Below are 21,786 nucleotides of genomic sequence, written 5' to 3' on the forward strand. Positions count from 1 at the left end.
CTAAAGTTTTCAGGAATCAAAAGTTGCAGAAGTCTTTTTACTTTCTATCTCGAACCAATTCTTATTTTAACCATTTTTTGTTCAAGCTCTGTTGTGACTCAAAAAATGCTTGGAATCACTGTGTTAGCATTATTTAAAATAAATTATAAGATACATTCCATATTACTCCTAATATGTTATTAAATAACCATTGAAAACATGTAAGTCTACACTTATGACAAACACAAGATAAGACATCGCTCAATATCTGATCCTAATTAAAGGATTTAATTTCACCTATCACCATTTATATGGGGTTCCTGAAATATTCTTGGGAAACAGCCTTCGGAAGTCTCCATTGCGGTTTCCTGGTAATTGCAAGGTGTTGTTTAAACAGGGAATTACTTGGATTAATGAGTGTGGTTTTGTGATAATACTACTTACAATTAACATTAACAGCGATTATATAATGTAAGCTGCTTAAGAAAGTATGCCCATGGTATTTGCCAACAGAAAATGGATGTTAAAGGCAAAATATACCATATACAGTACTTTTTTCTATTAATCTACAATAACATTTAGTCACATGGGTAGTCAAGTACATTTCTTGGGGCTTCTCTTTATTTTTTTATATTTTCTATTCTCACAGGTTTGGGATTATATAAAGGTCCCCGCAATTGGTGCCATTTTCACTCCGGCTGTAGAGAGAGAAGCCAGCAGACGTAGTCAGTCACTCAGTGTGTGTGTCCAGTTGGGGTCTTGGCCTGAAGGCTGCTGCTGTTTTGTCCATAAAGGGGCTTAGGCTGCAGTACATAAAGGGGGCTTCGTTCAGTGGGTACTGCAGCACTGTGTCACTTGTCCTGTCAATTAACTGTGGCTGCTGCTGTGTTTCTACTTTAGGGTCCACAGGAAACCTTGGGGGTATAGGCGATGCGGCAGCAGCACGGGCACCACAGAGTTAAAACTTTAACCTCCCAGGATGCACTGGGGTCCCTCCTCTTTACCCCGCCCCCCAGCCAAGGCCATCAGTTTTTTCGGTGCCCGGCCAGGAGTCGGAGCACATGTAGCAGAGTGGGGCTGTTACAGCCCCAAAAGCAGCTGTGGCTGCACATCTTCAGCAGTACAGCATGGACAGTCTGTACAGACGTCCATGCTGCCGTTCCTTCACCCCGCCGGTACCAGAACGCCGGTACCGATCCGGGATGCTGGTGGGAGTCTGGGGTCATGGCTAGCGGTGACCCCGGACCACCTGGACTGTGGCCGGATCTAAGGGGACCAGGTAAGCGGCGGGTCCCGCGGAGGGTACCCACCAGAAGACACAGTCCTCAGTCCCCAGGCAGGAAGTTCCCTGGGGACTGGCTTGCGAGTGGAGCCAGGTATTAACCTGCGCTACCACAAGCCCCAGGGACAGCGGGTCGCGACTGAACGGAAAATGTCCGGCGTCCCTGGGGTTAAATGCATGCCAGGGGAGCGCGCCTTCCCTGTTTACACCCGGCGCCTCCCCCGCTGCACAGTGCCTCTCCACGGCGGTCTGGCGGGCTGTGTTCAGTGTTCCTCCCCCGGTACCCGCCTCCTCTCTGCTCCTCGGCGGCCATTTTATTAATAATGTGCAAGCGCTGCTGGACGCTGAAGCTGGTGGCTGTGTGGTCCGGGTCCCCCTGCATACCTCTCCTTCAAGCAACGTTAAGGTCAGTGTATGCTGCGCTGTTTCCTACCAGGCTCTGTGTCTGTGTAGTTGATTTCAGCGCTGGTGGTGCAGGAAGTTATTTCTGCATTGTATGTGACTTAATGCTAGCGCTGTCTGCCTGTACTTTCTCTTCTGACTGTCAGGCATATTTTCCATCCCTGTTTTTCCTCTGCTAAAGCCCTTCGGTGCGGTGCTGCAGGGTCATCATTGCCTCACTATAAAAGTATTTATTTGTGAGGAAAGTCACATACATTCCGTTACACTCATCATGTCTGAGAGTGAACGTGATTTTCCTCTACTGCTAAAGTGTACCACTTGTAATGTACTAATAGCGGAGGTTAATGTAACTCTGGGAGTTTATGCATGGCGTGTTTTCTAATATCACGCCCAGTTACTGTGTCTGCTCCTGTACAGGAACACCCTGGACTTGTTGGGCTTGGGTCAGCTGGCCACACCCCCTGCGTTGCCCCATAGGGGTTATCACGGCAGTCAGTTGGGTCCTCACCCATATAGGGGTTCCCCAGGAAGCTGAGTGGTCCCCAGTGTCTCCTGCTCTCGCCCACCTAGGTCTCGCATGAGCCTGCATGTGTGGGTTCACGGCCATTTCGGTACAGCACCTATCGGTCGTGTTACAGGGGGAGTCATCTTTGCAGTCTGCTAAGCGGTCTGTAGTGTCTCAGAATGTTCTGCATGATGATGATGTCATTACATTTGATGACGGTGACATTTTTTGACCTTTCAGACCAGAAGTCTAAGTCAAAAACATATATACCAAGCCTTACACGGGCAGTCCGTGCGGTCTTGGTTATTGAAGATGGCGACCCCCCCGTGGCCAAAACTAAAACCCATTGGCGATTAATTATTTTTCCCAAGTGGGAGACTTCTCCGCAGGTGGTTTCTCATGTCACATGCCTAGAGTGGAGTACTACGTTACCAGGCCCTCCATGCCTCCTTCAAGCATGCCACGGATCATTAGGTTGAAATATGCCTAAAATCCAGTTATTCCCTTGCTGGAGGGGCGTCCAGACTGGCTATGGCCGTGTGCTAGGTGACCACAGCCATGGAGCGCTGGGCTGATAATTTGTAATTGTCTCTGGACTCTGACTCGTCGCCTGAACTGGCGAAGTTGGTAGGCAATCCCAGAGACCCAGCCACGTATATTAATGAGGCAGCCGTTTCCAGAATCTCCTCGCCAGCTGTGGCAGTTCGCTGCAACCTAGGGTTGCACAAAAAGGATCCTGCACGCTTAATCAGAGAATTAGCAGCTGTCCTATTGAGTGTAATCAGACACCTGATTGACACTCTATAACTGGAAATACAAATGGGGTTTGGACGCGCTAGTGATTACAGGTGGGGTGGAAAAAAGGGTATTGTAATGAACAAAACAGATATGTGCAGATGTTACAATGATCAATAGTTAATGAGACCGGCAATTGCTAAGTAAACAGAGGACTGAAAATAGACACATAAAGACAAAAGGATGTTTGTAGCTCTTTCATGGAAAAAATGTGTGTGTGCTGGAAAAAAGTGAATCTGTTGTGGCAGTCCCGTGTCTTGCACGCTGAGAGTGGAGCAGCGGTTGAAAGCTTACCCTATCTTACCCTTTTGACGGCGCAGACTGACGCGTTTCGTCATTCAATTACTTTTTCAGTCCTCTGTTTACTTAGCAATTGCCGGTTTCATTAACTATTGATCATTGTAACATCTGCACATATCTGTTTTGTTCATTACAATACCCTTTTTTCAACCCCACCTGTAATCACTAGCGCGTCCAAACCCCATTTGTATTTACAACATAGGGTTGCGCTCTTGGAAAGAGGATGCAGATTCCAAAGAGGGTTTGGAAGGCTTGCCCTTTAATGCACAGGTCCTTTTTGGCTCTGATTTGGACAACATTGTGGTGACTCTGGCAGCAGCTAAGTCTGCATGTCTGCCATCGGCTCCGATCCCATCAGGGTCTGGTGCTTTGTCCTTTTGGGCCTCTGGGGCCCAGGGTAAGTCCAAAGTGCAGTCCTTTCCTCAGCAGTCAACAACCAGAAAATCTGCCAAGCCAAACAAGCAGGTTTAGAGCACAAGATGTCCTACTCCCAGGTCAGACGATAAGCCTTCAGCCTAAGGCCTCCCCTTGGGGGACCCCAAAGTGGGAGGCCGGCTTCTTCAGTTCACCCAGTGCTGGTATCTGACTACTGTGGACATTTGGGTCAGAGAAGTGGTCTCTGTGGGGTATGCCCTCTCATTTCGGCGAAGGCCTCCCAGACGGTTTTTCACTACAGGTCTTCCATCTGTCAAGGCCATGGAACTCCAGAAAAGCTGCACTCTATGCTCCGGGCTGGAGTTATAGTGCCTGTTCCGTTATCCCAACAGGGAACGGGATATTACTTGATTCTCTTTCTGGTACAGAAAACCAAATGGGTTTTACCGGCCAAAACCTCAGGTGTCTAAACAAGTCTTTGAGGTTCTTCGGTTCAGGATACAGACCCTCTGTTCCATTATATTGGCAATGGGACTTAGGGATTTCATGGTGTCTCTGGACAATTATGAAGCCTACCTTCATATACCTATTATCTTGGCGCAACAGCAATTCCTCAGGTTTGCGATGCTGAGCCACCATTTCCTGTTTCAGGCACTGCCCTTTACTCTGGGCACTGCATCTCGAGTATTTACCAAGCTCATGGCAGTTATGGCAGCCCACCTTCAAATGCAGGGGGTCCGCCTGTTGTCCTACCTGGACTACCTCCTGTTGTTAGCAGGTTCTCCAGAAATCCATCTGCACTTAACAATATCTGTGCTGCACAATTATGGCTAGCTGATAATCTGAGAGAAGTCCTCCCTGGGTCCCTCACTGAGGAGGCTCCATATTGGAATCCTGTTGTCTTTCAACGCCAGGAGATCTTTGTGACAAAGGACAATATCTCTGCATTAGAGAAGTTGCCTTCGCAACCAACAAGCATCTGTGCACTCAGCAATGCGGTTACTGGGCTCCATGGTGTCGATGTTCGACATGGTGGAATATGCCCTGTTCCACTCCAGACCTCTGCAGCAGCTAATCCTCAACAGATAGAATGGGTTGCCCAATCAGTTAAAAACACAGACAATTGTGCTTTCCCCAGAGGTCTGTCTGTCTCTAGCCTGGTGGCTACTAACTGCTCACCCAAACTGGGTGCCCCCCTTGTCAATTGTGGACTGGGTCCTTCTAATGATGGGCGCCAGGCTCCAGGGCTGGGAAGCAGTGACGGGTCCACACTTCATTCAGGGACGGTGGACGCCTACAGAATCTGCATTTCCAATAAATCTCTTGGAACTTCGGCCAGTATTCAAAATTCTCCAGCAGGTAACTCATGTCCTCCACGGACGGTCCGTGCAGGTACAGTCAGACAACGCCGTGATGGTGGCTTACATAGACCGCCCAGGTGGAAACCGAAGTCGGGCAGTTCTGACAGAAGTGTCCAGCATTCTAGCTTGGGCAGAGGCCAACCTCCCTGCCATAATTCGGCAATGTTCATGCCAGGAGGCTTCAACTGGGATGCAGACTTTCTCAGCCGTCAAGACGTGCATCCAGGGGAATGGTCTTTTCTCCAGGAAGTATTTCACCAACTTGTGAACAAATGGGGCTTTTTCAGAATTAGACCTCATGTCCTCCCGACACAACAACAAGCTGCCTGTGTACAGTTCAATCACAAAAAATGGAGGGGCTCTTCTGGTGGATGCTCTGTTGGTCAGGTGGACCTTCAGGTTTGCATATCTGTTCCCTCCGTTTTTCCCTTCTTCAAATTATTCGCAAATTCAAGCAAGAAGGCGACATGCTTCTGCTCATAGCTCCAGCGTGGGCCAGGCGGCACTGGTTCTCAGATCTTCGGGGTCTCTCAGTCGACACCCCAATATTGGTGCCTCTGTATCTGGACCTGTTGTCTCAGGGTCCTTTCCAGCACCCGGACCTAGGTCATCTGGCTTTGACCACATGGCTGTTAAGTCAGCCCTCTTAAGGTCCAGGTTTTTTTTCCAGATCTATTAACATCATGCTCATAGCTCGGAAACCTTCTTCTGCAGGGATTTACCACCGGGTGAGGCATACTTTCTTTGAATGGTGTCGTCCTAGAGGTTCTGATCCTCAGATCCTTAGGATGGTATGCAATCGGGAAGCCGACTGCCTAAATACCGGCAGCCGGCTTCCCGACTGTCATATCCCGGCAAGGGTGAAATGCCGGGCATCTAGCTGTAGACGCCTGCATTTCCCCGACGCCGGGAGACCGGCGCCTGGCATCACGATCGTAGTGATGCCGGGCGCCGCGAGCGGACAGCCGCGGGGGGGAGGGTTAGGTTTAGGGCTCCCGGGGGGACTTAGGGTTAGGCACCCCCCCGGGAGGGTTAGGTTTAGGCTAGGGGGAGGGAGGGTTAGGGTTAGGCACCCCCGGGGGGGACTTAGGGTTAGGCACCCCCCTGGGGGACTTAGGTTTAGGCAGCGGGGAAGGGGGTGGTTAGGGTTAGGCACAGAGGGGGGATTAGGGTTAGGCACTTGGGGGGGAAGTTAGGGTTAGGCACCCCTAAGGAGGGTTAGGGGGGTTAGGTTAGTATATACTTACCTGAGGACGATCGGGATTTCCAGCGCTGTCGGGCTTCCGCTGCTTGGGACTTAGATCACGGTCTTTGCCTTGCTCACTGAAGGTGCAACTTTCTGCCCTGTCAGTCTAGTTTTCAGCGTAGGATCACTACACTTCCTAATGTCCACACCTTTATGCAGGGTGTACTTCGTATTCAGCCTCCCTTCGTCCCGCCAGTGGCTCCTTGGGATTTGGCTGTGGTCCTGAGGGCTCTCCAAGGACCGCCATTGAAACCTCTGGGCTCAGTGGCTTTCAAATGGCTTACAGCTAAGACTGTGTTTCTTCTGTCCATTACTTCGGCCAGAAGGGTGTCAGATTTGGGGGTTCTCTCAAGTCCTCCTTTTTCTGATTTTTCATAAAGACAGGGCGGGGCTTCGCACTCACCCTGGTTTTCTACCTAAGTTGGTATCTAGTTTCCACATTTAATTAGGAAATCCTAGTACCGGCCTTTAATTCCCCAGTCCTCTCTGCTGGTGAGGCCTCTTTGGATGTGGTACGTGCTCTAAGGATTTATGTTGATCGTACCAGTTCCTTTAGGAAATCGGACTCCCTTTATTGTCCTCTCTAGTTTACATAAGAAAGGTTGACCTGCCACTAAACTTTTGGCAGGATTGATTCAACCTCTCTTAATCCTCACTCTACTCGGTCTGTGGGTCCTTTGTGGGCAGTTCGCCGTGGTGCCTCAGCTGTTCAGCTCTGCAAGGCAGCCACGTGGTCTTCTGTCCATACCTAAGTCAGGTATTATGCATTTCATGCCTTCGCCTCTCAGGGTGTTTCCTTCAGGCGGCAGATTCTCCTTCCAGTACAGGAGCGTCCCCTCCCTTAAAAGGATACTGCTTTGGGACATCCCCAAGGTATCCTGTGGATACCCTATAGACCCTAAAGTAGAAAATAAGAGATATGGTAAGAACTTACCCTTGTTATCTCTATTTCTACGAAGTCCATAGGGTTCCACAGGACTCCCGCCCTGTCGCACCTGTACTGCAGATGGGCTTTAATCTGGTCACCGCTCTTTCCATCTCCTATTAGTGAGAATGTGATTCTTCTGTGTTCCAGACTTTCTTCTCTCTCTCTTTGTTCTCCTCCGGCCTATGGCTTGTTACAAAACTGATGGCCTTGGCTGGGGGGCGGGGTTTAGTGGAGGGACCCATTGCATCCTGGGAGGCTAAAGTTTTAACTCTGTGGTGCCCGTGCTGCTGCCGCATCGCCTATACCCAAGGTATCCTGTGGAACCCTATGGACTTCGTAGAAATAGAGATAACATGGGTAAGTTCTTACCATATCTCCTATTTTTTGTCCTGTCCATCAGGTTAGGGCTGCAGTACATAAAAGGGTGCTGTGTTGTCCAGGGGGGGTGCTCTGTCAATTAGGGGTGCTCTTCCCCAGTGTAAAAAAAACTCAAAGTACTTTTTTTGTGTGTGTGTGCTTTAGCAACTTAGCTGCGCTATTAATGTACGGTAACACTGCCGCAGTTTATCGTCCACGTATTTGTGACTTTTCAGGTGGTCTGTCTGCATTCAGTAGGGGTGCTTTGTTGTCCATAAAAAAAGGGCTGCTGTCTGTGTTGTTCATCAAGGGGCTGCTGCCTTGTTCAGGGGTGCCCTTCTCCAGCATCCAGAAAAACAAAAGTGCTTGTTTTGTGTGTGTGTATGTGCGTCAGCAACTTAGCAGCGCTATTATTTGGTGACACTGCCGGCCAGACCGCAGTTTATCGTCTACGTATTGTGACACTATAAGTGGTAGCGCAGTGTGTTATTCTTATTCATAAATAATTAATCCTGTGACACGGTAAGTGGTAGTCCAGTGTGTTATTCTTATTAATAAGTAATTAATCTTGTGACACTGTAAATGGTAGTGCAGTGTGTTATTCTTTTCTTATTCATAAAAATCTTGTGATATTGTAGTTCATTTATACCACAGTATAATATTTAAAATTGGTACAATTTGATGTGTGTGCTGTACCCCACTTCATTCGTGTTGGTGATATGGAGAACAATCAGTTGAGATTTGAGGGGAGAGCAGGAACCACATACTAGTGCTGGAGCTGCTGCCAGTGTCACCAGTCATGATGATACCAGTCCATCTACATCATCTACTAAAGCCGATGCCCAAGGGCAGACAGGGCTTAAGTCAGGGCATCTAAAATCAAGAACCAATCTTTTACAGTGGTAAAAAAGAAAACATCAAAGGTAAAATTAGCTGCAGAAAGGCATACAATTGGCAATATGCCAGTTTCACCACATGAAGTGGCAAGGAAAGGCTAAGGCCTTGGCCTTTATTTATGACTGGAGGTTCTGCCTCTTATGATGATGTAAGCACAAGTGAACATGCTGGCATAGAAATCGAGGATGCTTCTGTGGAAGTGCACCAGGATGAGCAGGATATTTGTGTAGCTGATGCTAATTAGGATGTTGATGATGAGGATGTTGTTTGTGTAAATTAGGCACCTGTGGAATGAAACAGTTGTTGCCCATGATAAGGAAAAGCCCATTGTCATGCCTGTGCAGAAGGCAAAAACTTGGTTTTGTTGACTCATCTGCATCACCAGTGATTTTTTCTGTGAAAGTTTAGTTTTTTCTTGGCAGATACACTTGCTGGAGAAACTGAAGGAGAAGCCACCACTGCATCATGTGCCTCTGAGCTGACAATTTGGGTACAACGGCATTTTGGAGGTCACTAATTACGTTTTTTTTAATCTCCCTGTACAGGTTGGAAAATGCTTTTCTAGTGAAGTGGAATCTTTGCCAAGGATTGTTTATCAGTCAATTGTTTTTAAAGCTCTACTAGTAGTCTTCCTGGTCCCTTTCTGGGATGAAAATCCAATCCCAGCAGCAGCAGGCATAGTGCTCAAGGATTCTTCTGGGGGCAAGGACTGATGTGAATGAGTAAAATATTTTTTGTAAGTACCTCCCCTCCACGCTGTTCAGTTCTCCAGAAATCTGAATCCACCCAAATTTCGTGAATCCAGACAGATCCTAGTTGCAGTTTAATCTCCTGAGGAGATCCGGACAGATCCGAATCATGGTTCTGATCTCCTCGTGGTTTGGAATTCAGATGTTAAATCCAAATTTTGGGTTTTGGATTGCAAAAATTACATGATTTTAGCTGTTTTTACAAAACTTTATACATTTAAAAAAAAAAAAAATAGAACCAAAATCAAAACACTTGAGTGTGGTTTTGCAAAACCAGAACCAAAACATGAAGATGATTCCTTATCTAAAACCAAATCCAAAACACGGGAGTCAGCGCACATCTCTAATATTTACATGTGTTAACTTGCATTAAAACACTGCAAATCACTAAAACACAAGATGTGTGAACCAGGCACATTCTTCAGGGAGAAAATTGAAATCTTTATTTATACAGACAAAGAATTCACAACATGGAGTTTGAATGCAGGAGAAGGCCACTTTCAGGATTAGCTGTACAGCCAGGATAGGGAATGATTGCAGTTCCACAGACTGTACTGTAAGTGGGCCGAGTTTGTAGTGATGTATTATTTAATGTACTTTCAGCTTCAACACCCCCCCTCCCCTCACCCCAGGGCATCACAGCGGGATGAGTAAGAGTGAAATTGACCTAGTTTCGGCTGAATGGAGTTTTATGAGTTTTCATTGTGTCTTTTGTGAGAGAACACAAACCTTGTCCCTGCGTGATTCACTGCAATCCATAATAACATATTATAGCACACAGCAGGTGTAACATGTAACGCAATCTACAGGTCGTATCTATCAGACGTTATCTCTCCTTTCATTGTGGAAATTAAGTGAACTCAGAGAAGCCTCAGAGTAAAATCGCAATATGAAATACTCATTACAATGTTAATAAACAATGTATTAAACATAAATCTTCAAACAAAGATTAGTTTGTCTATTTCAAAAAAAGTCAATAGAAATTAATTTCTAAAAGTCTTCATTGGAGGTACTGTACTAAATTACTGTGTTAGTGGTATATCTCTAGTGGTAATATATCTTTTGATTTATTAATATTATTATTAACACTTACTAACACCATAGTCTCTCACTGGTGTGCTGCCCTGGGATGGCTGGCCTTCGCTGGCTTTTTGGGGTTCTGCATCCCGGACTTTGACTTAGAATTAGGAACCTCCAGTATCAGAGATGCCGTGACGTGGCTAGGAGCTGGAGGCTTAAACATAGTTTTGCAAACATATGCAACTGAGATCTCCGAATTATCTACCACCATGTAGTTTTTCAAGTCTTATTGCTGATATTCTGAGTGCTGGGGGATACCCTTTGCTATTTCTTGTGTAGACTAACCCCTCCCTTACATACACCTGAGTGAAATTACTAAGGTGATTGAGCAGCTACGTTAGTGGTGCCCAACTTTTTGGGTACATTGTACTAAGCATCTTAGGTCCATACAGTTTAGTGGTAGGCTTGAAACGTGACATATTATCCACAATCAGTATCAGAGGCACAAATCCCACTAGTAACACAATTGATAAAGGTAATAGATAAACACGGGCAGGGGCGTATCTATAATGGGTGCGGGGCACACGGGACCCTGGGTCCAGGGGGGCCCCGCACTGCTCACCCTGCACCCATAGTATTACTTACCTCTCTGGAGTCCCACATTGGAGCGGGGGTCTGGCGCTGTAAAATTCACTGGAAAATGGCCACCGCGGACATATTCCTGTCATTTGCGCATGTGCAGTACAGGGAAAATGTCCGCTGCGGCCATTTTCCCGGTGACCTGCGCATTCTCTATAGACTCTGGGCGCACTCTAGTGCCCAGAGTCTATAACTCCGGTGCTGGCCGTGCACAGCTCAGTGCGCTGAGCGGCCGGCCAGTCAGAGAGGAGGGGGCCCGTGTCTGAGACTGTACACAGGCCCCGTCCTCTCTAGAAACACCCCTGGACACGGGTGTAAAATGGGCACTCACCCCATCATGATGATGTGGAGGCCTTGAGCTGTAGACACATCAGACCCATTGTTGATAATTCCCTGCAGAAAGGTGATAATGGGTATGATTGAGATGTGGGTGGTTTTGCATAGCCGCAACTAGGCTGCTGTGCAATACTGACCAGCATTAAATGCTGCAAGAGGCGTCTTAAAGAAGCAGATGCCTCCTGACAGCAATTCGATTGCTGCATCTGTAGACGCTGCATCAAATCACCATTGTGCTGGCAGCAGCACCGGCCAGTCTTAGTAAGCCTCAGCATGGGTAGAAGGATGTGCACGCCGCGGGGGGAGCTGGGAGGGATCCGATGGAATCCATCTCGGGGTATCCTGATAAGAAGCCCATAGGCTTTTATTGGGTAATGCCATCTGAAGATGGTGTTACCCACCGTGACGAATGGGATGCATTCCGGTCTCAGTACATATGGGAAATGTAATAAAACCCTATCATAATGAAGTGGGCAGGATGAGAGGAGATAATTGCCGGGAATTGCAGCTCCCTATGAAAGGGGCATGGCCAAATTAAGTAAAAACTTCCCCTCGCTGTCCCGCGATTCACGGCAGTTTGCCATATTGGGGGCGGGGTCTAATGAAAGAAGAGGGAGCTCGCCCCTGAAGTGTCCAGATTAGTCTCCTCTCTAGGCTTCTCCCGGAGAGGAGATTAAAAATAGTCAGCGGGTATGTTACACAGTGATGCTGAAGAGAATGAAAGAATGATTGATGAGAGAGTGAAACTAAATTGATTCATAGTTTTCTGCTCTAGAACTATTGCTAATACATGGATTAAATCAGCTGTTTATAAAAAAAAATATGAAATAGACAAAGGGTCTCATTCAGACCCGGTCGCAAGCACTGATGCGCTCACAACCGGGTCGATGGTCAGCCCTGCGCACGTGCAGCGGCCGCACTGCGCGTGCGCAAGCCCCGATCGACAGCTCGCCCCTTTTTGTAGATGGGCCGGGAGGGTGGTTTCAAAAACGGAGGCGTTCCTTAAAGAACACCTACCGTTTTGTGGGCGGCCGCACTGACATCAGCAGTGATCTCAGTGGGGAGCTTCCTACTCGATCAGAGCAGGAAGCTCCCTTGGGCTTGCGGTTTCGGAGACCCAACCTTAGGGTCTCATCGCAAGCCCCGATGGTCGCGATGGTGTTCACCATCGCGACCATCAACCTGGTCGGTCGCTAAGCTGTGGGTGGTAACCAGCGACAAGGAGGCCGTACTAAAAAAAAGGTAGCGGCCGCCCTCATTCAGAGAGACCGATCGCTTCTTGCGACCACCTCTGAATGAGGGCCAAAGTTATCTGTCTACATAGAAGTGCTGTAGTATTCCATGTTTACCATGTGGAATTTATAAGGGAAAGAGGTCTTCTCATCCCTCATTAGGTGTTCCTATTACTACAGTATAAAGGGCTTTTTCTTTTACCTGTGACTGTAAAGATGTTATACCTCTTCCGAAATGCCCGTGTAGTAAATCATATGTTGGACAAACCTCAAGGAAGATCACATTACGACTTTTACAGGGTCTGGTCTGATGTGAATAGATCTGAAATACATGTAAATAAACAGGTGATGGCTTCTACAACAGGTGGTGATATTAGAGCCCTGTTGTACTATGCAATTGGAACGATATTATGGATACATTATTTCCTACAGTAAGTTGCTGAATAATATTTTGAACCTTTTGGTTTACATTAATTAATGATCTTACGCATTCATTAGTGACAGTTATAATTTCATGGGCAGTGATATGGGCATGTGCCTACGTTTTAGGTGCTATAATGAGGCAGCAATGCTGAAGGGTTAGTCCTTAGTTATAATGCATATAATTATAATGGTTTGTTCAGATGTTTCATATGCTGGGTATTGCTTGTTATTGTGTATGTTGATCTCATTGTATATTGATCTAAGCCATGAATGGAGATTTAGTTAGTCTTGAAGTATTATTGTATCTGGAACAGGTTCATTATGAGTGGCTATGAGATCCACCTGTGTCATTAATTAGCAGCTTGCTGTGTAAATATAAATATACTTATTACTTTACTGATTGTGATACATTATTTGCAACTGAGGAAGAATTTAACTCCAAAACTATTGTACATGATTGTCTTTCAGCACTGGCTTATGCTGTGTCTCTATCAATAAGCCAGGTTTATATTTCTTATGTGGATCAGTGGCGTCATGAGGGGGTGACACCCCAAAATACTGGCTCCCATGCAGTGACAGGACCCAGGTGCTGCAGTGTGTCATTCTCCTGCAGCACCGGGCTCCTGTCATAGAAGAGGAACCGACAGAGCTGACAGCCCAGTCTCGGGGGCAGCCCAGCATCTCCAGTGAGGCTGGGCTGCCCCCGGAGTGAAGTCATCAGGATCCCTTTCGTTGCCACGCCCCCTTTGTTTTAGGCCATGCCCCTTTCTTGACGCAGGCGAATCTCCAGCGCACAGGGAATGTCAGAATACGATACCTCTTTGTACACAACCTAATGGACGAGGAGTACATCGCTGTACCTCGCTGACAAAGTAAATAATGATTAATAGCAGTGCCATAATAAGGTTGTTTTATTTATTTTTTTATGCAAATAGGGCAACATGGACATATACATAAGAGAGAACAACATAACACAAATACAGTAAACTGAATTTCCTATGTGTAAAAAACAATGAATACAAGACATCACATTTTTTTATTAAACCTTTGAAAATGAATTGAAATTGTATGTCTTGCAACAGTACAGAACCCCAGAAAAAAGGATATTACCTCCAGCACACTGCAATAATATCAGAAAAAATACTTGAATCCTTCATGATAATAGAAATTCAGAGGTATTAGTTGCATACATTTGCAAATATATGATTAAGCGCCAGGCCAGCATCAAGGCTCCTCTATATAACCGGTATAGAGGAGACTTGACGCTGGCCAAGCGCTTAATGGTTTCTGTGGTTCCATAGGCAAACGCAGGGGGGGTTTCTGGTTGCCTGGAAACCCCCCAGCCCACACCATGACCACAATAGAAATAGTATACTGTATAATACAATTTTACTAGTGCTGCATGTTCTCCTCAGAATTACAAATGAAATAATTAGCACCACATTTGTCTGCCACCAATGAATACACCTGTGTACCAACTAGGAGATCTGGAAAACATGTACTGTTAGGGGGCACTGCTATAGACCGTCTATAGGGTTAATTATTAATACTGTTTTCCAGTGCATAAGGAGACCAATATGTACATCTATGTCCAGGGCAGTTCTAGGCTCTTCTGCTGCTCCCCCAGAAGTCCGGTTTGCTCCCATGCTCAGGAATGGTGCCCACACGTGAAGTGAAAGCATTCAGCTCAGACAGGATGGTCCTACTGCCACATCTAATGGCTTACTGTGATCGCTGGTCCTGTATATGGTGGAGTTATGACACACACTACACTTTGTATGATGCATATTAAAACTGGTTAAATGCTTTTTATGTCCTATTCATGGATTGGCCACACTCACTCTAGAATCAAGCCTTTGGAAACCCCCCTCTAGAAATCCTGCGTTTGCCACTCTGTGGTTCAGAGTAAACCCCACCCTTTACAAGCACCTGTGCAATATCATTAAGCTGATGTGAGTGACTACTATACTTTTTATTAACAGTACAGAACCAGCAGCAGAACAGAAATGATGTAACGCAAATAGAAGGCCGCAAATCAATTGGAATAACTGACCTAACATAGATGTGATGGTAATAAATTAAGTGCTGTCAGCCGGTGGTCCGTCACCAGTAACCAGTCAGGAGCATTTAGTTAGTGCTGCAGAGAGTCATTGCATATAACTGTACCACTCTTACAGCCTTGCAGCACCCACAGAAGACATACCTTCATATTGGAGTATCTGTGTCCAATTGAATCGCAAATACATAATCATGGCCTTAAAGGCTCATAAACTGAAGTTTTCCATTTGCGGAGCCCATCTTGCATGTTTTCATAATGCGCAAGAGGCAGAATCAAGTGTGTGCAACTATGTGCAATACAGCGCTTTGCGCAAACCAAATACATTTGTGACTCATATTATGTCATCAGTTCAATATTGAACAAACAGCAGTGATCTAAGATTACAGCTGTTTGTCGCTGCTATCGCCATCCTCACGGTCCCCACTGCCGGCAGCTTTTCCGGCTTCAGCGAAACCTTCCGGCATTGCCGAGTCCGCGTGGGGAGAAACTCATGCACATGCGCAGACTGAATGTCGCGCATGCACATGACATAGAAACCCATTGCTTGCAGTGATACGCTCCCAGCAGCTGTGCGGAGGACGATGAAGGGGACATCACTGGACCTCGCCGGCGAGGTAAATAATGGTAAAGAATAGCAGTGACATAATCATTTGTTTCACTGCATTACTAAATGAAATATGCCGCTGGTGTTTATGTTTGTTCTTGAATGGGGTGCTGAGGACCTCATTCAGAGTCGGTCGTTGCGGCCGCACGGTCATACGGGAAAAGGGGCCGGATATGCAATGATGCACTCGCATGTTGCCTCCCTAAGATCGGATCGGTAGCTGGCCGACCAAGGGGAGGAAGCGGCCCGAAGACAAAAAAATACGCCCCCTTCTCGTACGCATTGCACGTCATCTCCGGGCATATAAGGATTAATCGAGCCCATCGGGAACCATCGGAACTGGTCGTAGAGCTTAAGGTTGACCATACCATCTCTTAAGCTCTACGATCATGTCAGTGTAAAAACCTCCCATGTCACATGTGCCATGACACTACTTTGTTAATTATGCACTCCCATAAAACGCTGTTCGCATAATGAGGCACGCCTGAGTTCGGATCTCCACTCCCCCGTTTTCAAGCACCTTCCCCTGTTACCACCCACAAACGCCTCATTCTGTCACTCAAACTACCGACCTGGCTGTGTTCAAGGAGAGAGAAATTTCTGATCGCAGCGGCTAGTTTGCGCACGCGCATTGCGAACTTTACGCATGCGCAGTTTAGTGAACATCGGTGGCGTACGACCGTGCAGCCACTACGACCGACTCTAAATGAGGTCCTGAGTTCCGTACATGCAATGTGGGATTAATTACGCCCAATTTGCGTTGAACTCTGGCCCTGTTTCAGAGCCGCTTGCTCTGAATCAGGGCGTGTTTTTTTTTGGGGGGGTTTCGGCCTCCTGGTCGCTTTCATAGCTGTGGGTGACCACCTACAGCTTATGCGAGCGGCCAGGTGATGGTCGCGACAATCAGGGCTTGCGACGAGACCCTTGCGGTAGGGTCTCATTCCCGCAAGCCCTAGTGAGCTTCCGGCTCTAAATAGAGCCGGAAGCTCACCACTGACATCACTGGTGATGTCAGTGGTGCCTCCCACAAATGGCAGGCGTTCCTTCGGGAATGCCTCCGTTTGTTTAGCCACCCCCCCTGCCCACCTCCAAAACAGGGCGAGCTGCCAATCACAATCGACAGCCGCCCCGTTTTGGTGAGAGATCCGTAGCGACGGAGCGCCCGTCACTGGCCGGGTCTCGCGCATGCGCACCCCGGAGGCGGCGCATGCACAGGGGGAAAACATCGATCCGCTTGTGAGCGCATAGCGCTTGCGAGCGGGTCTGAATCAGCCCCTATGTTCAGTCTACAACCTTGTACAGATATATTTGAGCTTTCTTTAGTGCATGTGTAATGCGAAAATTTATTTGTTATGCAAAAAAAAAAAAAAACAGGCACATATCCAACTCTACATAACTCCCACTGTGTACAACAGAAACAGGTTTCTCAATAAAAGTAAATACAATACAACAACTGTAAATGTTCTTTCGGGATGCCAGCCAGAAATAAACTACTAGACATGTTTCCACATGAGGCTCTGAGACTTTGAGACTAGAAGACTGAATGTCCCCCATATACAGTTCTCCTGGTAGCTAAAAAAAATATTAAACAAACAGTGATCATTAATATATAATGTTCTATAAACAACTTGCAATGATTGGATACGAAAGAGCAATTATGTAATTTTTCATGTTGTTTCAAAGTTTGGATAAACTGTTCCAGAAAACCTGTCATGGTCATTTCATCATAATGATTCTAATTTTTAGGAAAATGTTACTAATATTTTTGATTCTTCTCATAGTGTTTCCTCCAAATCCATTCCAATTCTTACCTACAGCACCATCAGGTAATATCTTAGGGCTGATTCAATTTTACATGTTTACTGTATCTCACATTACTGGGGTCTTCAGGCTATTTTCAGCATGCACGTTCCCCTGACCCTCACTATTCAGTTAGAACATGCTTATTGCAGTAGTAGCACAAGTAAGTGTGCATGGTTTTACGCATAATAAGTGGGAGGAAAAGTAGGGAAATCACCCTGAACCCAAAAAGGTCTCCAATAAAGTGGCAGGGTAGTATAGAAGGGGATGGGTATGGGATTCCAGCAGTCAGGATCCCGGTGGTCAAAATCCCAATGCCGGCATCCCAACAAGGGTAGGATACCGACATCTGTCAGTCAGTATCCTAATTCTTCCCCTCTCCCTACCCCTAACCCTCCCTCCCCGGTGCCTAAACCTAACCTCTCCCCTAGTGCCTAAAAATAACCTCCCCCTCCCTGCACCCTAAACCTAACCCTAAACCGCTTAGTGTCTAACCCTAACCATACCACTAGTGTCTAAACCTTACCTCCCCCTCCCCGCACCTAAATTTAACCCTCCCCCTTAGTGCCTAACTCTAACCTTCCCCCTAGTGCCTAGCCCTCCTACTAACCCCGCTACTTAACTTTGGGATGCCAGCGGCGGGATTCTGACAGGTATCGGGATTCCTCCGGTATTCTAAGCCTCGGCATACCCTTTTGTCAGGACACAGAACGTATCCCATAGAAGGCTGTTGGTGGCCATAATCAAATTACTTGGGGCTCACAAAAAGTATCAAATAGTTGTCTTTTGGATTTTTTTTTTACAAAATGAAATTAAGCAAGGGTTTTTCAGTAAATGAATACATTTGGGGTACATTAAGATGCCTGTTAGGTGATTTTAGTGTAATTTTGAGCCACTTTGGGTAAAAAAAAGCTAAAAAACATACAATATGTAACTCTCAGTGCAAGTTCACAATCTCATACCTCATTTATATAACGCCCCCACACAGCCGCCCCACATAATTTACCGCATTATTACACTTTTTGAAGACAATTACTTAAAAAATGAGATCTCAGAATCAGCCTGTAAATGTGGATATTCACCTATACGCTGCGGCTACACTGCCCCATTTGTAGGCTTGGTTTCATAGACATCGTCATTATTATTGGTGTGCCGTATCCCTGGTGCAAAAGATGTATCTGTTGTAGAGAAGGCATAATACAAAGAGGCCCTCAGTATCTTGGGGCATTGACTATTCCTTCTCTGCCCATCCCTACCCCTATGTATGTTTATTTATACCCATAAATTATTATATTTACTCCTTTTTAGTATCATAGGAAAGCCCTATCTTTTCCAGAAAAAAAAACATGACGGAATAGCTTCTTAACGTGCAAATTGTACATGGAAGCCTTGCAGGGATGGCTTTGGAATTGCAGAAGATGTAGTAAGACTTTATAGAGTACAAATAATGTTCCGGGCTTTCAGATGCCTCACCAACATGAATAGAATGGAAAACTGAATGTATCTATATAAGTACATATTGTATGAGTAGGAACTTATAATATAAATGGGGATGTAGTTTAAATCCCAGCTGTCGGGATGCAGGAGCTCAGAATCCCGGATCCAGCTTCCCAACGGTAAGCAGTGGGGTTAGGGGGAGGGTTAGGGTTAGAGGTTAGGCATAAGCACTAGGGGGAGGGTTAGGGTTAGAGGTTAGGCACTAGGGGGAGGGTTAGAGGTTAGGCATAAGCACTAGGGGGAGGGTTAGAGGTTAGGCATAAGCACTAGGGGGAGGGTTAGGGTTAGAGGTTAGGCACTAGGGGGAGGGTTAGAGGTTAGGCATAAGCACTAGGGGGAGGGTTAGGGTTAGAGGTTAGGCACTAGGGGGAGGGTTAGAGGTTAGGCATAAGCACTAGGGGGAGGGTTAGGGTTAGAGGTTAGGCACTAGGGGGAGGGTTAGAGGTTAGGCATAAGCACTAGGGGGAGGGTTAGGGTTAGAGGTTAGGCACTAGGGGGAGGGTTAGAGGTTAGGCATAGGCACTAGGGGGAGGGTTAGGGTTAGAGGCTAGGCACTAGGGGGAGGGTTAGGAACTAGATAGGGAGGGTTAGACTGTGGGGACAGAGGTTAGGTTTACGCTGAGGGGGAGTGTTAGGGAGGGATGGAGGGTTAGGGGTAGGGTTAGGATACTGTACTTACCGACAGGTGTCAGCATCCTAAATCTGTTTGTATGGCAGCATCAGGAGTCTGACTTCTGGGATCCTGATCGCCGGCATCCCGTACCCAACCCATATCAATGTATACCACATTTGTAAATTCAATCCATAATTACAGCTTTGTTATTTTAACAGGTATAGTATCTACAGGACAGTTAATTAATATTTATAGTAGAGACAATATTTATAGTAGTTGAATGAAGGCTTACACAAGGGATCTTGATATTTCTGACTAATTACATGGTAACAAAAGATAAACAACGGGCTCCTCCTCTGTATACAACAATTTAAATGTTCACATTGGCTAAATATGGTCTCACATTGTGCTCCTCAATGTTCCCATTCTGTCCTCAGCACATGGTTCTTCTGTTCTCCACACTGTGTAGCTTTCCACCATGGTTATCGCTTAGGGGGAGATGTATCAAGCCTTGAAAGTGATAAAGCGGAGAGAGATAAAGTACTAACCAGTCAGCTCCTTACTGTCATGTTGCAGGCTGTTTTTGGAAAAAATGACAGTTAGGAGCTGATTGGTTATCTCTCTACAAGCTTTGATAAATTTAGTTTTCTAAGCGTGTCTGGTGCATGTGCCATTCAGCAGGCCACCCACCATACTACTCATTTCAGATTTTAGTGGAAACTCATTTATACTGTGAAAGAAGAGAGTAGTCATTAGTGGCGGATTTTACCTGCAAGCTGCGGGGCTGCAGCTCCCCGCCCCCCAGTTTAATCTACTACTTCAGTATAGTCAGTGCAGTCCGTGACTGGTTACAGTGTGACTGGCAGTGGCTTCCTATTGGAAGTGCTGGCTGCCAACCACGCACAGAACATGTTGCCCCAGTAGGAGGTGTCTCCTCTGCGATTAGCCTTCAGGTAGCCCTACAAAGCTTCTAGGGGCTGCAGCCAATGAAGCCCTTTGGAAGCCGGTGTTATACGCAGGCACGGCACCACCGCTGTTCGTGCGCAAGCTCCAGTCCTGGTTCCTGCCAGATCCATTGATCCAGGACCCGGCCAAACTAACAGCGGTGGCAGAGCCCCTCTGGCAAGAGGGTAGGAGGTGCCGCTGTTTATTAGAATGTTGTTATAAGTAGTATAACAAGAAATATGCTTATTGTAACATAATGTTTATAACTTTGACTCAAGTGATGATGTTCTACAGTACTAATCCTGTCAATAGAATGATAATTGCAGGGGCTCAAATTTTTGGTGGGAGGAGATGGGTGGATTAGCGCAATAATATTATTTATCTATTATGTTATTTATATACAGTAACTCACACAAACATCCCCCAGTGCTTTAAAGAGAATGGTTCAGTCATTCACACGAGTCCCTGCCCAAGGCACGACTGGCCACTCTTCCCAGAAACAAGGGTGTGTTGCCTCCATTTTCCGGGAGGGACGAGGCCAGGATCTGTGTCAGTGGATGCAGATTTTCTGGCATCACAGCTGCCAAGACCCTGTCAGGCTGTGGTAAGCTTCATCTTATGGTCTCAATGGTTGCGTTGGTGATCCCAGACTGTGACCTCGGTCGCAGAGCTGGGATCGCAGATGCATTAGCATTTTAGATGGATGGAGTTGCACAGCCGCTTGTGTGGTAAGTTCCATGTGAATTGATGAATTTGCGTACAAGTAAGCATCAATATCTTAGAGCATGGACTTTAAACCTATCTTGTTGTAGTGTCAAACAGAATACGCCAGAAACTTGATGATGATGACTGCCTTTCAAAGTATGTAAAAAAATCTATACCTTAGTAAAATAAAAATAAAAAGACATGACTTCAGCCGTACAGTAATGTAAAGCAAAGTCAGTCTGCTCAGGAAAGTCTCTATAAACAAATCATGCTTTATCTAACAAAGTATGACTCCAACTGTGGAATTGTAGGAAATAAGACTGACAGGTGCCTCTGGAGTTGGAAACCATATAGTTAATACTGCCCCGCTCTGTCAGTCCCTCCATTGGTTGCCGGTCTTCTACCGTATTCAATGCAAAATACTTCTACTTACACATAAGGCCATTAACCAAACCACACCAACATACATCTCTTCACTCATGTCAAAATATCTCCCAACCCGACCTCTCCGCTCAGCACAAGATCTGCGTCTCTCATCCCCAAACATTACTTGCTCCTATTCACGGTTACAGGACTTTCTTCGGGCAGCACCGACTCTATGGAATGCCTTACCACGCACAATAAGACTTGCATCTAGTCTCCAATCCTTCAAGCGTTCCCTAAAAACCCACCTCTTCAGGCAAGCTTATCAGATTCCATTCATAGCTTCCATGTCTAATTATATCCCCTCTCACAGT

The sequence above is a fragment of the Taudactylus pleione genome, unplaced genomic scaffold (genome assembly GCF_031769625.1).
Source record: "Taudactylus pleione unplaced genomic scaffold, aTauple2 ptg000094l, whole genome shotgun sequence".
NCBI classification, from domain to species: domain Eukaryota; kingdom Metazoa; phylum Chordata; class Amphibia; order Anura; family Myobatrachidae; genus Taudactylus; species Taudactylus pleione.